The following is an 11,206-nucleotide window of genomic DNA, read 5'->3' on the forward strand; positions in this document are numbered from 1 at the left end:
GTCTTTGCTGAAGGGTGTGCAGAGACCTATTATATAGTGATTAAAAAGAAAATCACTTGGTCTACATGGTTTATAGTTTAAGTAATGCAAGTCGTCTCATCAAAATTCATACCCAGTGGTGGATCCAGGGGGAGGGTTCAGGGGGTTGGAACCCCCCTTTTTTGGACGATCATGGAATGGGGACATATAGTTGGACCCCCCCCCCCCCCCCCTTTTGTCTTGGGTTGGGAACCCCCCCCCCCTTTTTAAATGGCTGGATTCACCCCTGATACCATATCTCCTTAGGCAAAACAAAAATTATGTTTGTTTCCAACATGTTCAATGTAGCTTACAGCTTCTGAGAAACAATTCAAACATTGATGACCTTCTGCTGTTGTCTGCTCTGTAGTCAGGTTGTTGTCTTATTGGCACATTCCCCATTTCCAGTCTCTAATTTCATTACGAAGTATCTGAGAAACAAACCTAACCATGTTAACATTGTATTAAACTGAAATAACCTAAATCACTTAGATTATCCATGAAATAAAATTAAGGTCAGGTCAACCTAACCTGATAGACAAGTAGACCTTGCAAGGTACTCATATACAATAAAATGTATCCAATTACATGTAATAAAATGTAACAGTATATTTTACACTCATTCCCTGAACCAGCTCTTTTAGCTTTTATAAATTTAAAGCTCTATTTAAAATAGCTTACATCATCACCCCAAGACTGTAATACATATTTCTTGCATATATACAACCAACTTTCATGACTTTCATGTAAGGCGAGACAAAATAAATTGATACTTTGAAGTACAGGTATTGTTTAATATGTTCGACTACTACATGTACTAGTATAAAATGCCAGTTTCAGAATGAACAGTAATTTAGAAGATTGTCACCATACATGTAGATTCATTCAGACTATTTGAACTACAAATGTATACAGCAAGCTGTCATTTGACTCTAAGTGCAACCAACAACCGTGCCAGGGCTGTAAAGCTTGTCTAGGTTGGTGAAACTTCCATAATCATGCATATATGACACTAACCAATTGTGACGGACCGTGACAGACCCTCACGAAAGGTCAAAAAGGTTTAACACTCCCAGCTGGTGGTACATGAAGCCAACAGTAGCAACGCCAGCACAGAAATTCTTATTATATCCAAATTCTTATTTTAAATGTATAATTATCCAAGGTGAATTCAGATATATATGATCATGATGATGCACTTGTAGTATTGACAATGATCATGATGATTGTAAGATAATCACTGAAACTATGAATTTTCATTATTCCAATTTCCTACTTTTTTTCCTATGAATTTCAAGTTTGCTATTTGTTCAATTCACAATTTCCTTTTTTTCCAATCAGAACATCCCATCAACATCATGGCATAATGCTGTTAGCTTTATCAACGTTATTTCCAATTGCAATAAGTAACTCAAAATTATGAATGAATCCACCGTTTCGCAATTTACAGCTACAGAGGTACAGAGGTGAGGTACCGTATGAGAGTAATTAAGTGACACTATATATTTCCTATGTATATATGATATATATGCCCCTTCATAATCTTGCTGGGAATCATGCTCAAACCAATGTGATATCTTATCTACAAAAAAAATTTACATTAAGAATTAAGTATTTATAACTTGTATTACATGCGACTTCTATAACATGTATAAAATAAAATAAGTCAATAGCATTAATACTATTTTATATACTACTGTCAATTCAGAAATTAATGTGAGGTTTTTATTATTGCGAAAAATGCGACTGAGTTGTAAACGCAATAACTTAAACGCACATTTTGTGATATTTTATATGAATTAAACAGGATTTTTCACAAAATCGTAAAAATTAAAATCGCATTTAAGTCTAAAATGAAAAATTCGCAATAATTTGCAAGCAATAATTTCTGAATTTACAGTAACTACATGTATTTGATTTGTGATATTTGTAGTAATAATAATTCAACAAATTCTTTTAATAATACTTTTTTATTTCAAAATAGAATTTGTAGAATATTACTACATACATGACAAAGCAATGGTATGCATAGATTATAACATGTTATATTTAAGTTCTACAAAATTTAGAGCAAAACAAATCATTGATAACAATTCAGGGGAGAGTCCAGCCATTTTGAAAACCAGGACAAAGGGGGGGTTCCAATTACATGTCCCAATTCAAATGCATTGATCCTCAAAAAGAGAAAGGGTTCCAACCCCTGGAACCCCCCTCTGGATCCGCGCCTGCAATTTAATGAAACATGCCTGGAAAATTATCTTAAATTTCTTATCACAAAAGTGTAAAAAATTGTCGTTAAGGACGCAATGCTGTCACATCATTTGGAATCAGGGCACAATATCAATATACTCTTTTTTTTGCCCCCGGCAATTTAGAGGTTATTGCATATGCAAACCCAAGCCTTGAAGGTATTCACAACAAATATGTGATAAATTATAATTATTGTACATCACCCACCAGTGGCTATATAAATAGGTGCATCATCATTGTAACATACATGTGAAGATTGGTTGGTTATGAGTTATAAAAAATCCAGTGACAGATATTTCATGCAAATTTTAGGACGTGACAGTTATCAATACATTATTAAACATACAATAAATATGAATATGTAGGGTTACTCTAGTCCAAATAATTATGACGTTCATGACGTTTGGCAAGGCTATTTAAATTTTTTTCTGGGACGCCTTCCTACAACGTCCTAGGAAGGCGTCTCAGAAAAAAAAAATAGCCTTGCCAGACGTCATAATTATTTGGACTAGGGTTACTCCATCAGGGGGTTAGGTCTGGTAATAGGCCCCCCTCCCCCAACCAAACCATTGTGAATACACACAATGGTTTAGGCAATAAACAGGTGTGTATCCAGCCCTTTTTAAAAGGGAGGATTTAAACCATAGTTTATATGTACCTTTTTCAAATCATGCATTGATCTTCCAAAAAGGGGGGGGGGGGGTTCAATCACAGGAATATTTTTTTTTACAAGCCCAAATTCTTACTTTGCCTTTGAACAAGTTACTGTACAAGAATGTGGTGTATTAGAAAGTCAATTCATACCTGTATGCACAAATGTAACAAATGTAAACATCTTTCCTTCAAACTCTTGGCCGGATCAATGATTATTTTCATGTCTGATAGGCATGTTTTAAAATATTATTCATTTCTACTCACCAATTGTAATTTCCAGCTCAGCTTATATTGTGCTGTAGTGTCCATCTACCATCATGGCATGTCAACGAATTTGTGTAAAATAAATTTGCCATTTGAAGATGCCGACATGCGACAAGTAAAGAGGGTACGGTAACGTTAAATCGTTTACGGGCTTATTTTCCGTTTTTAATCAAACTTGTCAGATTTGATTAATTATCGTCAGAAAATGTCCCTAAGTAATGGATAGTAATTCAAATTAAACCAGCTTTATTATGCTGTATTCATGTAATATATATAACCTGGTCTTCAAATGTACTTCAGGTACACTGGCCTTTTTCTGCTATAATATTCAAACTTTATCTTTTAACAAAGTCTTCTGGTGTGTAATATTTTTTTTATAAAAGACTCTCGAATTATAGACTAAGTGAAAAATAAAGATGGAAAGTCAAACGCATGAGTCTGGCAAAAATGAACGGACAATGGCATGACAGTAAACGGAAAACGAGAAAAGACATAGATTCTAGTTATATAAATATATTTTTCCCTGCCTCACTCAAATGCAATTTATATATCCAACATTAAAAGTTAAATGAATGCATTCATTTACAATATTAAAAAATGTTACATCTTAAATTTAATTAAACATAATTATTAAGATCACGCGTTTTCAAGTGTTCACGCACAGGCACTTGTCTCAGAAAAAAAAATCCTATATACCTTATTATAATAAGGTATATAGGAAATTTATTTTCTGAGACAAGTGCCTGTGTGTTCACGGCCGACATCCGTAATTATTTAATACGGGTGTAAAAATGATCTATTGCGTCAACATGACAAATTTTTCACCACCCACGACAGTCTGTAATTGCAAAAACATGTATTGTAATCACTTGTAAACCTTTAATATAAAGGTTCAGGTGCTTACATTCAATAAATAAATGTTATTTCGGCAATCTGTTGAATTTTTTTTAGTCATTTCGCGGCGGTTTGTTCAGCAGTATGACTTTGAGCTATTTTTTAAAATATATACAAAACATGTTAAATAGGATGTAGTAAGAATTCAAATTGAATATTTGTTTTATTTAATTAACATGATTAAAGGGACGTGGTAGACTTTCAGTTAACATAAACCGTCTTCTTTCTAACTTTTATTTTATTTTTAAAAGGGGAGCAACCCCTGATAAACAATGGGAAAGTTTCACTCGTTTTGTGTCCAAATGATTAAAATCTGAACACGACTGGACACGGTCTGACAACATCTTGACGTAACTTTGTATCCATGGTCTGTTTTGGTCTGACACGGTCTTAACGGGTCTAAACAACCCGCTAAATGATTCCGTCTTTTCCGTCTTGATACGCCTTAACGAACTGATTTACCTGATGAGGCTATCGATCTGAACGGCGACTAAACGATCTGAAATATCTGGACGAATTTCTCTAGCGGTAAATCCAGTCAATCAAGATGTGATCAGACCAAAATGGCCGTTTCAGACTGAAATCGGGCTTCTAGTGCAGTATACATGTATACAATGTATATACAAATACATTAATTAATAACCAACATGCTTAATATATATACATGTATACATGCAACTATTTTAACATACGCAATCAAAACGTTTCATATGAATGAATAATGATATACATGTAGGAGACACGACCAAAAAGTCAGTAGGAAAGCAAAAATGATACATGTATATACATGTAAACACTTATAAAACTACTGCCTACCAAAAGTCATGGGTAAATCTTTACCTGACCAATTCATAAAATTAACACAACTTAATTGTTATTAAAAGCAAAGCTTCATTGGCAATTATACCACATCATGACATCTTAATTTTGTATCAAATTCTAGATGTACTAACTATATATATGTACATAAATATAAACGAGTATGATACATTTAAATTTAAAATAAGAAGAAACTGATTTCTGTCTGTGTGTTGGGAATGCTGTCTCATTGCGAGCGATACATGTATACACTGTAATGAGGTAATCAAATGAAGGAATCATGATATATTTATACATTATAATATGGTAATCAGATGAATGAATCATGATAAAGGGGACATGACTAATATAATATTATTCCCATTTCCAAGTACATGTATATCTGTAGAAAAGTTAGATACACATGAACATATGATGTACATGTATATAAAGGTACAGATGTACAAAATTATAGCATCATGATACAAATGCAAACAAAGAAAAATACAATTTTGTTTGGTTCAAACATTTGGGGCTGTTACACTTGTAGTCTTGTAGAGAGGTCTTGCTCAGCATTGAAGGCCAACATCAATTTGACCAACAACTTAATTAAAACACTTTATTATGCTTTTGAACCTTTTGTAAACCTGAAGTTTGTGTGTCATGAAATGAGATTGAAATATAAATCATGACAAAATATGATTTTCTTGTTCTCTGGTGGCCAATACATAAATGTACATGCATATGACTATTTGTTCCCTGAGGGAGAGAGTTGTTTCATTGGCAATCATTTGTCATATTCTTACTTTTATTATTACATGTACATATCTCATGTACATATCTGTAAGTCTTAATACTGGTATGATTGATATTTATATTGAATCGCCTGTAATCGCCATAAAAATAACAAAACACTCATATAAGACTTATAAATTTATATTTCAAAATTCCTCTTTACCATGATTACAATTCAACTGAATGGCATGTCTAGTTGTAGATCTCTCACTCATCTTGGTTAGATATTGCAGATTTTTTAAAAAGATTCCATGAAAGAGACAACAAATTCCATTTTTTACATCCATGAAACACAATTTTTGAACTGAAATCCTTTTTGCAGCTCCTATTCTAAGAATATTCACAAATCTCTGAACTGCCATTATGTACATGTATATTTGGACATCATTTTAACTGAGATAAAAACATCAACTTCAATAATGATGAAAAAGAAGTTAAATTGTCCAATTAATATTCCTCGGTTTTTCACTAAATTCCAATTCATTTGGTCTTGAAACTGTCAATGCTTCTGCTTAGAACGGTACATTATGTAGAATAGCTGTCTTTTTTTCACAAACATATTTGGTAGCTTTCTAAACAAATTTTTATCACATCTTCCATAGTCATGGTAATGGCCATGATGAGTTATAAGCAACTTTTAACTGGTGTCTGACTGCAGGTCTATTAAGGTCTAGATCTTCATCCCTGAAATAAAAAAAAATCCAAATATAATACATGTACAATGTATACATGTTTATCAACTGAAGTTTTCAAAATGAAAAAAGTAATTCAAAGTTAGTGCAAACATACCTCTTCAAAAAGGTACGATTAAAATTCGAACGAAATAATTTCCATCCTTTTTTACCTGTAGTATTACATGTATTAATGTCTTCATTCAACATTTGAACAAAATATAAATTTTCCACATGCATTTTTAAAAGGTGCACTATGTTATAAATATTTAAATTTATGTATAATGTTGAACTTCATTATTTTATATCTCCTTTTCCAAATGTGAACAATGACAGGAATACTTCAATATCAACATGATCACAAGAAATTTGAGCTAGCAAGTTCAGTATATTATTATAGGCCTAGGTGTATCTGTCATGTCTGTGTAAATAAATACTATTGCAGGTACAGAAGCTTCATTTTTAATTAAGAAATTATCATGATCATTTATATTGGGTACATAAACTATTGTATTGCAATTCATGAAGAATGGAAAATTGTGATATCAATAATTGCTATTTCAGAAAATATTTACATACTTGTACAGTTACTTATGTGTGATACATGTTTAGATTTCAGAATGTCAGTTCTTATAAAAATGAGATACATTTTGTATTCAAAGTTGCCTTTTAATTAAAACATTGCCATATAACATGTATAAAGTTCTAAATTTACATCATACAATCTTCTCACAATGTAAGAAAACAGAAATTTATTTGCACATACATGTACATGTATCATAAAATCTGGAAGAAAAGCCTGACTTGCTAACATACATGTAATCAACTTAACTCCCCTCCCCCCCACATCCTGTACATATATGTATGACTGTGTCTGTAATTAAACATTTGTTGTTTGTTTGTTCATTCATTTTCCCCACATATATTAGGCCATTGGTTTTCTCCTTGTTTATAAACATTTATGATTTGGGGCCTTTTCTGTGTTTTCTCATTGTTGAAGGCCATTATGCCTAAATGGTGACCTATAGTTTTTAATTTCTGTTTCACTTAAGACTCTTGAGGAGAGTTGTCTCATTGTACAACAGTTAGATAATTGCAGGATAAACAATTTACCTGTCTATAATAAAGATCCCAAATTCAAACCATTACCTTTATATTTCATCAAAGCTTGAATGCCATACTGTCACTGTGCTTAAACGGCCGTGGGTAACTTAAGTTACCCACAGCCCAAGATGGAGGATTCTAAACTTGTTGAGATGCTAGTTGATACGAAATCTACTTTTTGCAACGTTTTTCATGATCTATTTCAATATTGATAGGACTTTTGAATAAATAAATCACTTACAATCACTACAAATTTGTTAAATTTGACTTCACTTTAGCGCAAGGCAAACTTTTAAAAAATGCATAAGATGTCCGTAACTTATAAGTTAAAAATAATCAGACTGTCCGTAACTTTATTTTCGGATGTGGGTAACTTTTTTTTCAAAATTGTAAGATTAACAATTTCAACCCTTAAAGGTTAATAAACACTATCAAACCCCTTAATTATTACATAGATTTATACAATTACGATATGCTTCAAACTAAACAACCAGAGTGTCACGGATTTTCCGTTAAATTTTTAAAATTATTCCCGGGATAAAACGGGACGTTGCGGTACGGCGAAATTTATCTAACATTCTTCTAGCTTTATAGATTGTTCACTGATGAGTCCTTGGACGGTGTAGCCGCGGAAAAATTGATATCCGTTCCCTTAAATAATTTCGGAATAGTTAGCCAAAAAAAGTATGGTCTCTTCAATATATCTAGTGTGATGTGTTGTTGATTGTGAGAAAAAAATGCCAATATCTAGGAATAGATGGAAGGCTATATTGCTGAACAGGTGTCAGTTTATCATAGCAATAAAAGTAGATTTAAAATTTCTAAAAGTTTCATTGACCTCAGGGATTCAATAAGATCGGGTATCAAATCATACATGTCTTCTTTAGAGGTTTGGACTGATTCATCTATGTATTTCTGCTAAGGAAAAAGATGTGGCAATGGTACCGTTGTTTTCCATTCGTTTGGTGTGTTAAATTGAGCTTTTGGCTTTGTCATTCCATAAAAGACTTCACGTTTGAATATTCCTAGGAGTTCGGTATATTTGTTATTTATCGTTTCTTTTTTTTTTATAATTACATCTACGAATATAGATTCTTTGAACGATACTGACATCATGGTAAAGTTACGGACATCCCTATTGGTATAAGGAAAAAAGTTACGGACAAGTTGTTTTGAAGTTACGGACATCATAAGTGTTTTGGAAAATCGTGCTGTAATCGTTTATTTTGTAGTAACAAACCACGTTTTACATTGCAGAGTTTCCCTTACAGATTTATATAACTTTTTAATTACTTCACATTTCTTTTGTATTCCTGGTATTGTAATTATATAGGAGCAAACTTCTTAACCGAAGCCAGGCGGCTCCATATTGGGCTGTGGGTAACTTAAGTTACCCACGGCCGTTTAAGCACAGTGACTGTTACTTCAGTCCTGTAATTCTCAGGTAAGCTAAAAAAAAATTGTAATATAATATACTTTTGAAAAATTGATAACAACATGTTTAATAATTTCATGCGTCCATAGCAAATGTAACATGTATGATCATGATAATGAATCATAATTTTTTTTAATATAAAGAAATTACTTTTGCCACACAAGTTTGTTTATAATGCAAATTAAATGAACTAATGTCATGATACAGATGTTGCTAATTTATGATTAACTAGAAGTGCTGAGAGCACTACTCAAAATAGCCTGGCAGCTCCCTCCCCAAACAAAAAATAAAAAAAAATAATCAGAAACAAACAACTGATAACTTATGATACCCCCTTAAACTTTAACAATTTTAAGGTACACAGGAAGTTGTTGAGTGATTAAGATGAAAAAGCATCACATGGTATTGCTTACTCATACATAAACCCTGAAAGCAAATTTCAGAAATCCTTGTAATTTTCCTGAGAAAGGTGCAAAGAAAAAAATTCATGGAACAGACAGACAGAACTTTAATATATAGTCAGTCTGACTAGAGACTAGATATAGATTCTGTTTACTGGGGATATATAGCTTTGAGTGATGGATTTAATTCCAACCAACACTGAACAGGGACAGAGTTTAGATTTTTGATGTCAAACATGTGTTTTAGAGGGAAAGTGCAGTGACTATTCAATTTATAACTGATAATAATTATTATCTATAAATATATATATACAAGTCTAAATTGAAAACTACGTTTAAACCTATGATTGCATTGGATAAAAACCGCAATTTTTATACGTGTGCATGTAAAACAATTTTTTTTGTAGAAGGGTAAAAAAACAGCACAAACAACATTTTTCCAAAAGACATATATATATATATATATATATAAATAATATGTCAAAGTAGGCAGTCATGATGAGCAAACTATATATTAATTAGCCTCAGATCATTGCTTCTTTTAGTCTTTTCTTAGGCCAATATATATATTTATATATATCATGTATATAAGTCTGTTTACCTGACCTACCCTTTTTTTTAGCACTGACCCTTTAAATAGTCATTTTATTTCCGTTGTAAAGTGAAAAGTAAACTGAACTCGAGTCAAAAGTACATTTACATTTTTGTAGTGTTGCCAATAATATAAGTCAATTGCATGATACATCCTAATGTTCACAATCATTAATATGGCAGCTCTTTTAAGAAAATTTCACATCTCGTGTGAAGAAATAAATACTTTGCCACCATTTTTTCCAACCAATAACAAAGGGAAATAATACAATCTTTAAAAATACAGGTAAACTCGGCCCTTGACAGGATAAAACCCATGACTCTAAATCATGCCAAAAAATAAAATAAAAATACTATTTTATTTTAGCTGTGAGCTTTGCTACAAAAAATGATAAAGCTAACTTTGGAACTTTTGGAGGTTACAATTATATATGTACATGAACTGCATAATTTCAGACCTAGTCCAAATAATTATGATGTCTGGCAAGGCTATTTAAATGTCTTTCTTGGACGCCTTCCTACTGGTGTCTCAGATAAAAATAAAAATAGTCTTGCCAGACGTCTTAATTATTTGGACTATTACCAATAACAGACGAACAAAAAAAAATGTTTGTTAGGGATGATGAATTGAAATTTAAAGGTGGTTTCGATGTTGTCCAAATAATTATGACGCCTTGAAAAGCTATTTAATTTTTCTTTACTTTGACGCGCCTTACTTTAATCTTGAAAAGCTTTTTTTTTTCCTCGACGCCTTACTTTTTTTAGCTAAGTTTTTTTTTAAAGAGAAAAAAAATATAACAGATTTTCAACACGTCATAATTATTTGGAGTAGTTTTGATGAGGAATAATAAGCCCTGGCAAATTATATAATTACCAAATCAATGGCAAGATTAGTCCTAATAATTATTAATTGGAAGCTTTTATCAGCTCAGCTGATAAAAGCTTCCAATTGAGCTGATAAAAGCTTCCAATTAATAATTATAAACAATTGAAAATTATACATGTATTTGCCATTTATAATACAGTTTATGCATATTATCATTAAACAGTTAAAAAGGTGACAAGAGGCACAGGCCAGTGGCACAGGCACATGTTTTTTTTAATGCTATTTGTCATTTTCCTAAATTATCTGACACAAGATGAACAGGTTGGGCTCAAGTCATGAAACATCGGGTGGTCCCAGGTTTGTGGGATAAACACGTTTTTCTGGGGTCGAAAACCCCAAAAAAGTGGGGTAAAAAACTTGATAATTTGTGTGGACCCCTATGAAGAAGGACCCCCGTGTTTCTGTGTCTTTCGTATAAAAAGGATTGATACTGGCCATGGTTGAA

General features: G+C 32.2%; 1 long non-coding RNA gene across 1 annotated transcript; it reads right to left on the reverse strand.

Moving 5' to 3' along the window:
• Window positions 1-466: 466 nt before the first annotated feature.
• Window positions 467-3,388, reverse strand: LOC134683325 (uncharacterized). The gene is made up of 2 exons (XR_010100996.1): window positions 3,187-3,388; window positions 467-1,600 (listed from the first exon to the last, which is right to left on the reverse strand). It is a non-coding gene; the product is annotated as an uncharacterized LOC134683325 (long non-coding RNA).
• Between the last annotated feature and the right edge of the window lie 7,818 nt (window positions 3,389-11,206).

Source organism: Mytilus trossulus, chromosome 1 (assembly GCF_036588685.1).
Source record: "Mytilus trossulus isolate FHL-02 chromosome 1, PNRI_Mtr1.1.1.hap1, whole genome shotgun sequence".
Lineage (NCBI taxonomy): Eukaryota > Metazoa > Mollusca > Bivalvia > Mytilida > Mytilidae > Mytilus > Mytilus trossulus.